The sequence below is a fragment of the Heterocephalus glaber genome, unplaced genomic scaffold (genome assembly GCF_053883595.1).
Source record: "Heterocephalus glaber isolate CG9 unplaced genomic scaffold, H.glaber_assembly_v1.0 deba00000943, whole genome shotgun sequence".
In the NCBI taxonomy this organism is placed as follows: Eukaryota; Metazoa; Chordata; class Mammalia; order Rodentia; family Bathyergidae; genus Heterocephalus; species Heterocephalus glaber.
In genome coordinates this window covers 8,086,149-8,098,680 of record NW_028258175.1, presented here as the reverse complement: position 1 = coordinate 8,098,680, position 12,532 = coordinate 8,086,149, and the positions used below count along the sequence as shown (strand labels likewise).

The 12,532-nt window shown below is 48.9% G+C and overlaps 1 protein-coding gene across 7 annotated transcripts in view; it reads left to right on the top strand.

The window, feature by feature from the left end:
* The first annotated feature begins 260 nt into the window (after positions 1–260).
* Positions 261–12,532, top strand: part of Litaf (lipopolysaccharide induced TNF factor) — a 33,217-nt gene continuing 20,945 nt past the window's right edge. For 2 of the 7 annotated variants that reach the window (XM_087209130.1, XM_004855871.2), the window contains exon 1: positions 5,325–5,471. The gene's annotated coding sequence lies outside the window, so the exon portion shown is untranslated. Of the gene's footprint in view, positions 421–5,324; positions 5,616–6,324; positions 6,345–12,532 lie in introns of those variants that run through there. The other 5 variants (XM_021237263.2, XM_087209129.1, XM_004855873.4 and 2 more) reach the window with 4 other exon arrangements.

Here is a 12,532-nt window from a genome sequence, read left to right as displayed (position 1 = left end):
TGGGGTTCGGTTTGCGATTCCCATCACTATCTGCTCTCCTCTTCCTCCCTCCCTCTCTGGATCCTTTGCTGTGAGCTGGGTACCTTCTGTCAAATAGAAATGCAGGCATGCACGTGACCTCTGTGGCCTGCAGGAGGACAGCTAGGGGTCATCTGAGGATCAGCCCTTCCAACCGGTGACCATGGTTTCCATATAGCCACACGGCCTCCTCCGGGAAGTGAGTAGCAGGCCTCACTCTGGGCAGACCAGGAAAGGCCTCTCCCAGCCACCTGGGCCACTTCTCCTGGGCCTGTGAACGAGACACCACTGTCCAGGTGACCAAGTACTGCCAGCTCTTACTTTGGCCAGAAGCAGGACTCCTGAGGTCCTGCTGGAAAATATGGGATGACCGGATCCCTGCAATCTTTAGACAGACGGCAGGTATGGATTTGAAGTTCAAGTATGTTCCAGGCAATAGCGGGGGTGTTACAGGTCTGCTGCACTTGGTCCACTCGTGCTGAACAACTGCTCACTGTTGATCTGAAGTGCAAAGTGAACTGACCACCTGCCTCTTCCCTGCAGGATCGGGTGGCTTGGCCCCGGGCCTCCCTCTGCTGGGAGCTCACTGGGTTTCACTTCCATCTTGGCGGTGGCAGAAACAAAGGGCTGGGGCCAGGACAGTGAACCTCAATTGGGAGACAAGTCTCTGTCCTCCAGGCCTCAGTTTCCCCATCCCCATCAGACTCAGCGGTCAGACTTTGTGCTGCTGCCTTGGGAATGAACCGAGTGAGTCGTGTGGGCACACATTTTGGCAATGGAAAGAAAGGTGTTGGGCAAACCCCAGTGCCTAGGTGCCCTGTTAATGGGTAACAGACCAGCCGCTAGAGGCTGTTTCTGCCTACCGGGTTCCTTTTTCTGAAAAGCAGTTTGTTTGGTTTTTTTTAAACAAGCAATTTGTGCATATTCTAGAAGCATTAGAAAATAGGGCGGAGGGCCGGGGATTTAGCTCAGTGGTTCTGCTGCTTGGGAAATTTTTTACCCAGGCATATTATTTACTTCTTGTGATACTGGGAATTGACCCCTTGGCCTTCACACTGATCTACATCCCCACCCCTTTTCAAAAAATTTTGACATAGAGTCTTGATAAATCTCTAAGTTGTTCAGGCTGGGTTTGAACTTGTGACCTTCCTGCCTCAGCCTCCCAGAGTGCTAACATTACAGGTGTGTGGTATTTGCACCTGGCTCCATATCCTGCACTCCTTCAGGATATGGAAAAATAGCTGTCACTTCTGGAATTTCAGAATACACGTGGAGCAGTCTTTCCTCTTGTGGTTCTCAGGGTATCAGCGACTGTCCTGTAAAGGGTGGGCTGCAGGGCCCCTTGTGACAGGGACTGATGGGGCATCTACGAGGTGCCTGCCTTACTCTGAGTATTGATAAAATTCACAGAGCATAAATTTAACACTGTCATCAATGTAACCTGTCCATTAGTGGCATTTAGTACGTGTACCGTCTTGTCCAGCTGTCAGCCACGCTGTAGCTCCAGAACCTTTTTATCGTTCTAAAAAGACCCCATAAGCATTCTTGGAGACCACCTCCTTTCTCCCGAGGACCAGGAAAACACTAATCCATTTTCTCTCTTAATGGACATTTCATGTAAATAGAATCACGTTCCATGTGGCCTTTTGTGTCTGGCTTCTTTTACTTTACATTTTCTTTTTTTCTAGTCCTGGGGATTGAACCCAGGACCTTCACACTGAGCTACTTTCCCAGCTTTTTTAAACTTTTAAATTTTGAGACAGAGTCTTACTAAATTGTTCAGGCTCGAACTTGAAATCCTCCTGTCTCAGCCTCTTAGACTGCTGGATCACAGGTGTGTGCCTCCAGCCCAGCCTGCACAATGTTTCTCAGGCGCTTCCCTGTTGTAGCAAGATGCAGTGCTTCATCCCTCTATTAAGGCTGAAGAGAACTCCACGGTCTGGGTTTCCACATCTATCTGCCTGTCAGTCTGGGGTGGACAGTGTCGTTGGGTCCTCCTGCCTTCTGACGACCAGGAGGGGGGCTTCACGTACCGCCATGCACACCTGTTTGCACACTCGTTCTCAGAGGTTTGGTTTGTGTCCCTAGGAGAGGAGCAGCCACGGCACCCTCTCTCATTCTCTTCAGCAACATACGAGAGCTTCATTTCTTCAGATCCTTTCTGACATTCGTTTTCTGTTGCAAATTCCTATAATGAGTATGAAGTTGTGTCTCATGTGGATTTGATTTGCATTTCCCTGATGACTAATTATGCTGAGTGTCTTTTCATGTTTATTGGCTATTTGGATGTCTTTTGTGTGTGTGTGGTACTGGGGTTAAGCTCAGGGATGTTCTACCCCTGAGCTACATCCTCAGCTCTTTTTAAAATAAAATTTTTTTTTGAGACATGATCTCACTAATGTGCTCAGGCTGGCCTTGAACTCCTGCCTCAGCCTCCCAAGATGCTGGGATTAGAAGTGTGTGTGCTGCCATGCCCGGCTCATTTATCATTTATATACTTTCTTAGGGAAAATGTCTGTTCAGGTTTTTTTTTTTGGTGGGACTAGGGAACCCAGGGTCTTGGCATCGAGGTACGTCTCCAGTCCTTTGAATTATTTTTGAAAATTTTATCATTTAGCGCCATGCCTGCCTTGCAAGCGCAAGGTCCTGAGTTTGATCCCTGGTACAATAACTAACTAACTAACTAACTAAATAAATAAATTATCATTCAGCAGCTTGCTTTTATTTATTTAGGTACTAGCAGTCAAACTCAGGACCTTGTGCCTGGCAGGCAGGTGCGGTGCTGCTGAGGTGCATCCCTGGCCCCCCTTTTAATTCTTCACTTTGAGACAAGGTAAGCTTCTAAGTTGCTTACCCTGGGCTCAAAGCTTCCATTCTTCTGCCTCAGCCTCTGCTTACTGGGATTGCAGGCATCCTCCACCAAGCCCAGTTTATTCGAGTCCTTTGTCCATTTTTAATTGAATCTAATTTTTTATTTTGCTAAAATATACAAAAAGTTTATCTGTTTAGCCATTCTAAGCATCTAGTTCAGTGGTGTTAAATACGTTCATTGCTGTGCAACCATCACCACCATCCGTGTCCAGAACTTTTTCATGTTACCAATGCTTGTTGTTTTTATCTTATTATTATTCTTTTGTGATTTTTTTTTTTGAAACAGAGTCTCATTATATACTCCAGGCTGAACTTGAACTTGTGGCAATCCTCCTGCCTCAGCCTCCTGAGTGCAGGGATTACGTCCAGCTCAATGCTTTTTCTTTTTAGATAGGATCTCACTGGGTAGTTCAGGCTGGGCTTGAACTATGTAGCCCAGAGTGGCTTCAAATTCACAGAGATCCTCCTGCCCCAGCCTCCTGAATGCAGGGATTACAGGCACGTGCCACCTCACCCAGATCAGTGCTTGTTTTTAAATTGGGTTGTTTGTCTTTTTACTGTTGAGTTGTGAAAGTTCTTTATGTGATTTGGATACTAGGTCCTTATCAGAGAAGTGATTTGCAAATGTGGCCTCCCACGCTGTGGCTGTCTTGCACTCACCCACTGAGTGTGCCAGTGGCTGTGGGGCTGTCATCGATGTGCTGCTCCTAGCTTGTGGAGTATTTTCATCATGCAAGCGTGTTGGATTCTGGGAGATGCTTTCTGTGTTCCTATCGAGATGATCGTGTGGCCAGTTCACTTTTGCTCCCTGCTTGGAAGCTTTGGGTTGGAAATTCAATCTTTGTGGTTTTTCAGGGATTAAAAAGAGTTATAGTTTTACAGTTCTCTCCATAAATAATTGCAAGCTCCCTGTTATGGTAAGTGTTTAAGACAGATGAAAAGCGAAGACAGCTCCCGTGTGGCTCAGGAATTGCAAGGGGATAAATGAACGAAGCCCTGGTAGCATTCAGTAAAAGGCCAAGGCAATGAATGCTTGCTATTGGTTTTCCCTTTGAAGAAAGGAGTGAAGGTAGGAGGAAGGAAAGATGAAAGGGAAAGAAGGAAAGAAGAAAAAAAGAGAAAGGAAAAAAAGGATTGTTTTTTCTTTTCAAATCCTTCCCCCAGTACTGGGGATCAAACTCAGGGTCTTCATCCCCAGCCCTCCTGGCCCTCAAAATATTTTGAGACAGGATGTTGGTAAGTTGCTAAGTTGCCCAGGCTGGGCTCCAACTTGTCATCCAGGATCCTGCTTCAGCCTCCCAGAGTGCCATGGTTATAGGTATGTCCCACCATGCTCGGCTACTTTAACATATTGCTGAGTTTCTGTAGGTTTGTGTCTCCTTGGCAATGGTGGGTGATATTGTAGTTCAGTGTCAGGACAACAGATCCTTTTTCTCACCCTCATTGCTCCCAGAGAATGGAGATGTCCTCTATATTTTTGTTTGTTTTGGTTTGTTTTTTGAGACAGGGTCTCCTCATGTAGATGTGTAGCCCTGGTTGGCCTTGAAAGTTTGATCCTTCTGCCTCAGCTTTCAGAGTGCTGGGATTACAGATGTTGCCCAGTCCTCTGCATTTTTAAAAGGATGAAAGGTCACCCCCACTAACAACATCTCCCTCTCAACTCCCCATGCTGGGGGGAAGCTCCATAGTGACTTCCCAGCAGGATTCTCCCTGTGCCAGAAGACGGGACTCCTGCCTGATAGGCGGTGGCACCGTGTAGGTTTCCAGCGCTTTCAGCGAGGGGATGAGAAAGCCTTCATGGGGCCCCAGCCAGCCTGAGTACACTGCTCTATTTAACGCTGTGTTCAACCTGCGCGCACCCCATCTCAATTAAATCTCGGATTTTTGGTCAGAGGTATTGTTGTCCGGCCCGTTACAGACAGGGGACTAAGCTAGAGAGGTGCCCAAAGGCACAGAGCGTCCGGAGCCCTAGATCTTTCCCCAGCCGAGTTCTGGGGTGGGGCGAGCCCGCTCCCTGCAGGGGGCAGTGGTGCCGGGCGCTCGGGATCGGGACTCGCGGTTGGTGGTCCGCGGTGTGGGAGGAGAGGGGAAGCCTCCAGGCAGGGAGCAGGATTTGCAGGGGGCGGGGAATCTGGAGGGCGGCAGGGTGTCCCGGACCCTGGGCGGGGACCGAGGCGCGGGGTCAGAATCCGACCCGGGACCCACCAGGACCCGCGAGTGGGGGGTCTGAGGTCCGCGCGAGGGCCCCTGGGGGGAAACTGGGGGTTCTAGGTATACAGGCGGAGTCTGGGCGTGACTTGAATGTCCCGAGGGCAGGGGGCGATCGGAGGGTGCAGGGAAGAGCCCGTGGCTTCCGGCCTGGACTAGATTGGGGCTGGGGCAGTGGGGCACCCAGGTGCGGGCTGGGGAGCGGTGAGAGCCCGCAGCGCGCCGAGGCGGGAGAAGCAGGAAGCCCCGCCCCTACCCGCTCGGCCCCGCCCCGCCCGCCGCCGGGCTCGCCCGCGCCCCGCCCTCGAGCTCTTTTCCCTGCCCGCCCGCGAGCGCAGCGAAGACCTCCGGGCGAGACAGGCGGTGCGGGCGCGGTGAGTGCGGGGCGGTGAGGAGCGAGGGCAGGCGGGGGGCGCCGGGAGCTTCCGGAGCACGATACTCGCGGAGCAAGCACCTCCCAGGACCCCCGGGGCCGGGTCCTCGGCGAGGGCTGCCGGGAGGCCCGGAGTCGTCGCAGGGTGAGGCTGGGCGCGGGGGTCCGTCCTTCCGGGGCTGGTTTCGCCTCACGACAAGCGATGTTCAGTCCCTGCGCCCCAGAGCGGGCCGAGCACCCCCGCCACGTGTGGAAGGGTCGCCCCGGTTCGCGCGCCCTGCCTGTCCGCGGGGTCCCCTTCCCCGGAGGAGAGGACGCCCCCAAAGGAAAAGGCGCGATTCGCTGTCCTCGATGTGGGTTTCCGCGTTGGGGTTTCCAGAAGCGTCACCGGGGATTCAGAAACAAAAAGCAAACAAACAAACCCAACGAGTTTCCCCACGCCTTGAGGGGGTGCGAGGATCGCACTGGGCCGGTGAGATTTTCGCGGAATCTAGGATCACTCTCCGGCCCAGTGGCTTGGACCCCTCCGGGCGGCTTGGGGTGGCTGCCCAGCGCCGAGCCCAAGCCATCACCGTCCCCGGTGCGGGCTGAGTGCTGGTGAGACAGCGGGGACTCGTGGCAGAAGCGGGCCTCGCCTCTCCCCGCCAAGCCAAGCAAGGCCCCCTCCTCTCTGGCTTCAGGGCAGTATGGATCTGGGCCTAGCGGCCGGCAGCCAGTGCGTGTTGTGCCCGCAGCTACGGGTGAGGGAAAAGAGATTGATGGGGACATGGGTGTGTTCGGGAAGGGCCACGCTTCAGAAATCAAGCCCGCTGGATCTTCCCTGGTTTCCTGGTTGGCTTTGTACTGCCCATGAGTGGAGCTCGTGTCGCTGGAGGTAGGACTGACCTGCAGTCGTTGGGAAATTCAGTTTCTGGAAGCCCCAGGCCCTTGTGATCCACCCCCAGACTTGCCACAGGGAATGCACCCCTCCCTTTGTTTGGCTTGGTGAGTTGGAGCTGGTTCACGGCCTGCCTGGAACCCCGCAGTCCTTTTCTGGAAGGTCACGATTGGCATGAATGTGTGCTTGATGGCTTCCACTGTCCCACCCCATCCCTCAGTCTTCTCAGAGTGGCTGTTTTAGACTGGGACTAACCCCGATGCTTGTAGATGCCTGTAAAGAAAGGCACAAGGCGGTATCTGGAATCCCTCCAGTGTTTGGTTTTATCATTTGGATCAGGATCCAGCAGGCCGGTGACTTGCTCCACCTGGCACAGAGTCACTCCCATAGAGCACGTGAATTTCCTCGCAGCCAGCTCTTGCTCTGTCATCTAAAAGTGCGCCCAGTTCTCTAGGAAACATTTATTGTAGACCCACTCTGGGAATGGACCATCTTCCCTCATTCCTGTTACTTTAAGGCATTAATAATGGATGCTTTCATTCATATTTGAAAAAGTATCCTTGTAATGTTTTTGTGCATAAGTGGCTCAGTGATTGATGTAAGATCAATTTCTTAAGTCTCTAAAATATTCTAAAAAAAAAAAAAGTGATTCCTTGTCTTTGGCAAATACGATTCTCTTTGTTCTTCTTCCAGTTGCTTTTATGGGTGATTGTGGAGAAATAAAGTGCTCCCCTGTCAAGGCTACAGAAGAAATGGCCTCTGGTCCTGAGGGGCTTATTCTATGGGTGGAAAGTAGGAATGCAGATGAAAAAGCCAGGGCTCACTAATGCCCTTGTAACTTGGGGAAGGGCCTGAGAGTGGGAAGGAGGGACCTGGGTTCGTTAGGGGAACTTTCATGGAAAAGCTGAAGTACGTGTCAACACTTTCAAACCAACAGACGGGTCTCACTTGGCAAAACTGCAGAGGGGGCATAGCCAGGCCCAAGGCCAAGGTCAGTAAAAGGAACCCTATGAGAAGAAAGAGCCAGAAGCCATCTCCAGCCTAAGCTGATTTTCAAGATGATCAATTGTGTGCTTTGCTGCCCTTAATGTGATCATCCCTGCTGAGCAGAGATGAAAAGGGCCATGGCCCCTCAGGGACATAAAATTATCTGGAAGATGAATCTCATAGCTACCCAGAGAGTGAAAAAAATGAGAATCCATAAGAGGAAGTCCTAGAGCTGAGGCACTGTGACTTGTCCTCATTGTTTTTGTTTTTACTATCATGAAAATGGCCCATGAAGCCCGGTGGCCTATCTTGCTAGGGAAATAGACTTCCTTAGGGCCAGGAATTTAGCTCAGTGGTTATGGCGCCTGCCTTGCAAGCCCAAGGTCCCAAGTTTGATTCCCGGTAGAAAAAAAAAAAAAAAAAAGAAATAGACTTCCTTGATTCTTCATTTGTTTATCCCACATGTTTCTGATATCTCTGGACACATGGCTTGATTGGTGTTAACTTGCCTTAGAATTGTTATTTGGGAGGCGGGCATGGGCATGGTGGCACACGCCTGTAAACCCAGCACTCTGGAGGCTGAGGCAGGAGGATCTCCATGAGTTCAAGGCCACCCTGGGCTACATAGTGAGTTCAAGGTCAGCCTGAACTACATAGAAAGACCCTGTTTGCAAAAACCAAAAAAAAAATTGTTATTTGGGGTCAAGTGGTACGTACTTTTTTTTTTTTTTTTTTTTTGGTAGCAGGGATCGAACTGGGACCTTGTGCTTGTGAGGCAGGCGCCGGAACCACTGAGCTAAATCCCCAGGCCTCAAGTGGTACTTTCCTGGGTCTTCATTATTTTATTTTATTGTTTAAGCCTTTGGTGATGCTCGGGACAGAGGCCATAACACCTTTGGATCTAATGGAATTTGTCCCTGGGCCATAGATTAATTCAGTAGAAGAATTGTGTCTGATTTTATTGGTCTTGTTAGGAGCAGAAAGGTGTGACTTCTTCCATGCTGCCAAGAGACTTCTGTAACAAAGACAAATCAACTATAGAAAAGCATAAAAGGTTGATTTAAACAAAATTTTACAGGCCCTAGAAGTCTTCTGCAATGAGGACCCAAAACCCCAGGAAAAGCTGTTCATTTTTATGTTTATATCCAATGAGGGATGGACAACCATGTGGAAATGTGATGCGACCCAGGGTGTGAACTGTCGGCCAGGGTTCCTCCTTCCCCCTGGGTCAGGCTCCTTCCTTCGTCCTGGTGTGGCAGGGCCTTTGGGTGAGGGTCTTAGGACCCCCCCCCCCCCGTCAGACACGGTGGGTGAAGAGAAGAGTTCCCCCGGGGCCAGCTCCAGGTGGGAGGGAGGTGGGCAGGCTGGAGTGCCAGCTGCAGGCCCTGTGGCTTTGGGGAGAAGGTCTGGTTTCTGTGTTCTGCCCCAGGGAAGAGGAACCCTAGTTTCTCAGACTGCCTCAGCGGGGCAGAGGAAGCGGGAGGAGGTCAGAGAGCCTGTGCTTCTGCTGCCCTGCCTGTGTCCTCCCGTTCAGGGCCCACGCATGCCACGTGCCACACTTTGGGGTACGTTTTCTGTGGCCTAACAGGTTTAAGGCATCTCAAAAAAAAAAATTACAGAGGGAGCGTGGGTGGTAGCAATTCTTCACTTAGCTCTCTCCCTTGTAGGGAGTTAATTCACCAGGATGGAAAGCCCAAGGCTTCAGAGAAAGTAATGATGGCGAATGTCAGCTATTCAGCTCTTGGAGCCTTAGAATTGGCAGTGTTCCTTGGGTAAATTTAAGGGCTCAGTGTCGACTTGCCTTAATCTTGGGTCCAGTGAGGTTATTCATAGACCATGTACTGATATCTTAAACTTATTTTAAAATAGCATTATTTCAGAAAGTATGGAAGACAGAGGAAAATCAGGCATAATTTCATCACAGGAGCACAAACTTTGCTTATTGGGTGGCTTCTGTCTTGTCTCGCTGCCTGTTTTCTTTGTAATTGAAATCAGAGTACATACAATTTGGTATCCTGACACAGGCTTATTAATGATCTCTGTGGTTTCATCAAAAGCCATCATTCATTTACAAAGTGGGGATGTGGTTTCACCAGGAATCCGGCGGGAATGGCTTTCTCTGATTGTAGAGAGCAACTCAGCTGTGGATGGAAGCATTTTCCATTGCATTCCTCCAATCAGTGTAATTTGTAGTTCTGCCATTTTGAAACCTGGCTTTGAGCTGGTGGTAACTTTATCTTCAACTTGTGGAGCAAGTGGCCCTGCGGAAACACGCTGAATTCAGAAGATGTAATTTGAAAACATTTTTCTGAAATACTTCAAGCTTCTGTGTTTTTTCCAGGTATACTGAATTTGAATTTGTTCAGGGTCAGTAACTTGGCTTGGCTTGGCTTGCAATTTCTCGCTTCCATGTTCAAAGAGGACTGGAGGGAGGTCCCACTTTCCGCTTTGGTCTAAACCCTTCCTCTTTACCATTTAGGGTTTAAGAAGCATCATTCTCCTTGGACATTTTTTACAGCTGTGGGTAGGGTCAGTTCTATTACGACAGTGTTGCAAAATGGCTTAATAGCCCTTAGGTTAAGAATTTTAAGCAATGTTTGACTTTATAAATGCGGAAGTTGGCTAGTTCCTTAGGGTTTACGGTAGTCAGGATCCACTATATTACATTATTGTAAAGAACATTTCTGTCTCCCGGGGCCCTAGACCAAACCTTTTTGGCCTTCCCAGCTGGTTCTCAGTCTTGTTTACAAACTAGGCTGTTTTCTGGGGCAAGCTGACAATTTGCATGTGAGTGCCCTCCTTTTGCTGAAGGAATTCCTTTTTTCTTGTGGTCATTTCTGTGATCTACATATTCATGGAACTCTTCTTAGTGTTTCTTTTCTGGGGCCCAGGGTTGTGGATGTGGAATAGAATTGAATATTCTTTTTCTTTCTGGAAGAATTGATTTTAGAGGATTAAACTGGTGATTAAAAAGCCTCTTTATCTCCCCAAAGGCCTTGCCCTTTTGTGTGTTGATCTGATACCTAAACCTAGAAAATAGTTTTGTACAGGGGCAGTGTATTTTTAGCAGCACTTACCACCTACATGTGGTTTAAAACTACTTTGTTAGAGTTTTGAAATCTACTTCTTAAAGGGAGTGAGGATTTGTGGACAGGGAAAAAAGTCCATTCCGCCTTGAGAGGTAATTTGGAAACCATGCTTTTGCTGAAATTCCGGGGTATCATTTTCAAATTTTTCCTTCTGTCTTTCCCACCTCCCCAGTTAGAAATGTTAGAAACCTTCCTCTACTCCCTCACCTTAATCTTTGATATTTAGCCAGAATATACTTAAAAAGTACTTATAAAGCTGAAGTATTTTTAAAATGTTGCATTTTTAAATGGAGCTTGAGTGCTTTTGGGTGAGAGTTGCCTATTGTTCACCCTATCGTTTCCCTTATGGTTATTCATAAAAATTAATGTGATCGTTGGAAATATTTAAACTCTATATTTTTTCTTTTCTTTTTGTACTGGGGATCGAACTTGGGAACTTGCACTTGCAAGGCAGCCGCCGGAACCACTGAGCTAAATCCCTGGCCAGACTTTATATTTCTTCATTGATGCTAGGAATTGAACCTAGGGCCCTTGTACATGGTAAGCATGAACTAGCATGCTGTATCCCCAGCCCCTAAACTACCAGTCAGTGTTTACTAGAGAAACAAGATACACAAAAGTATAAGAATTTATAAGATTGGCTTACAGTGGCCACTCACAGAGTCGGATGTGGAAGCGTGCGGAGAGTCTGTCTGCACATGAGACCAAAGGATCCACTCAAAGGTCAGGAGCGCACTGCAGTGTCCTGTATCAGGAGGCCTTTGGGTCTGGGATGGGCTGGAAGGCTGAAGGATCAGCAACAGAAGCTAAAGAGTATGGTGGAGGCCAGGAGATGAGGGCCAAGGTGAAGACGAAGCCCGGAGCTCCTCTGAAGGAACTGAAGCAGATCCTTCCTTCTTCAAGTCCCCTTACACGCTCCGGGCCAGGGACCTCCCTAGGGTGGGTCTGGAATTGGATGTGGAATTCTGGAGCCACTTTAGTTGATCTTTGATCTTTTCTTACTCAAATTGACTCAATCAATCATCACACTATTTTCTTTTTTTTGGACCTGCGATTGAACTCGGACCTTGTCCTTGCAAGGCAGATGGTGGAACCACTGAGCTAAATCCCGGGCCCTGGAATGATGTTTGATTTCCCAGAAAGTTGCAAAGTTAGTTCAGAAAAGTCCCTTACACCCCCCACTCAGCCTCCCCACTGTTGGCATCTTAAGTCACTGCCGTGTATTTGTCAAAGAAAGAAGTGACGATTCAATTCTTTATTTGGAGCTCACCAGTGTTTTCAGTGATGTCCATTTTTCTGTGCCAGGATCCTGTCCACAGTCAGTGGCTCATCCCAGCTCCATGGCTGTGACACTTTCTGTCTTTTCCACCACCCCAACGATCAAGGAGTCTGTAGAATGTCCCTCAGTTTGGGTTTGTGTGACATTCCTCCTTGTGATTACAAGGGGTTGTGGGTTCTGGAGAAGAGACCACAGAGATGAAGTGTCTCAGCCCACCCCATCCAGGGGTCAGGGGAGTGACATCCTCGGACTTTTGTATACATGGTACTTACTGGGGCTTGTGTTTACAACGAGCTACAGCCCCAGCACTTCCTTCCTCAATTTCTTTAAAAAAATTTTGAATCAGGGTTTCACTAAAGTTGCTAAATTGCCCAGGCAGAGCTCCAATTTGTGATCCCCCTGCCTCAGCCTCAGATTGTTGGGATTACAGATGTGTGCCACCAAGCATGGCAGACTATTTTTTAAAAGAGGCCTTCAGTCCAGCCTCTCAGGAGAGAGGGGAGACATTAAGCTCTACCTCCTGGAGGGGGATGATCTACCTATATTATTTGGAATTTGTCTTTTTTCCTCATTTAAAAAATAGAATTTTTTCTTTTTTGCAGTTCGAGGGATGGAACCCAGCATCTCCTGCATTCTAGGAAAGTACTCAACCACTGAGCCATATCCCAGACCCTAAAAATAGACATTTTTTCCAGGCGTCGTAGTACACATCTGCAGTCTAGCATTTTGGGAGGCTGAAGCTGGAGGACTGCAAGTTTGAGCTCGGTCTGGGCAATTTAGTGACTTAGTGAGACTCTGTCTCAAAAAAACCAGATTGACTGGGGATATAG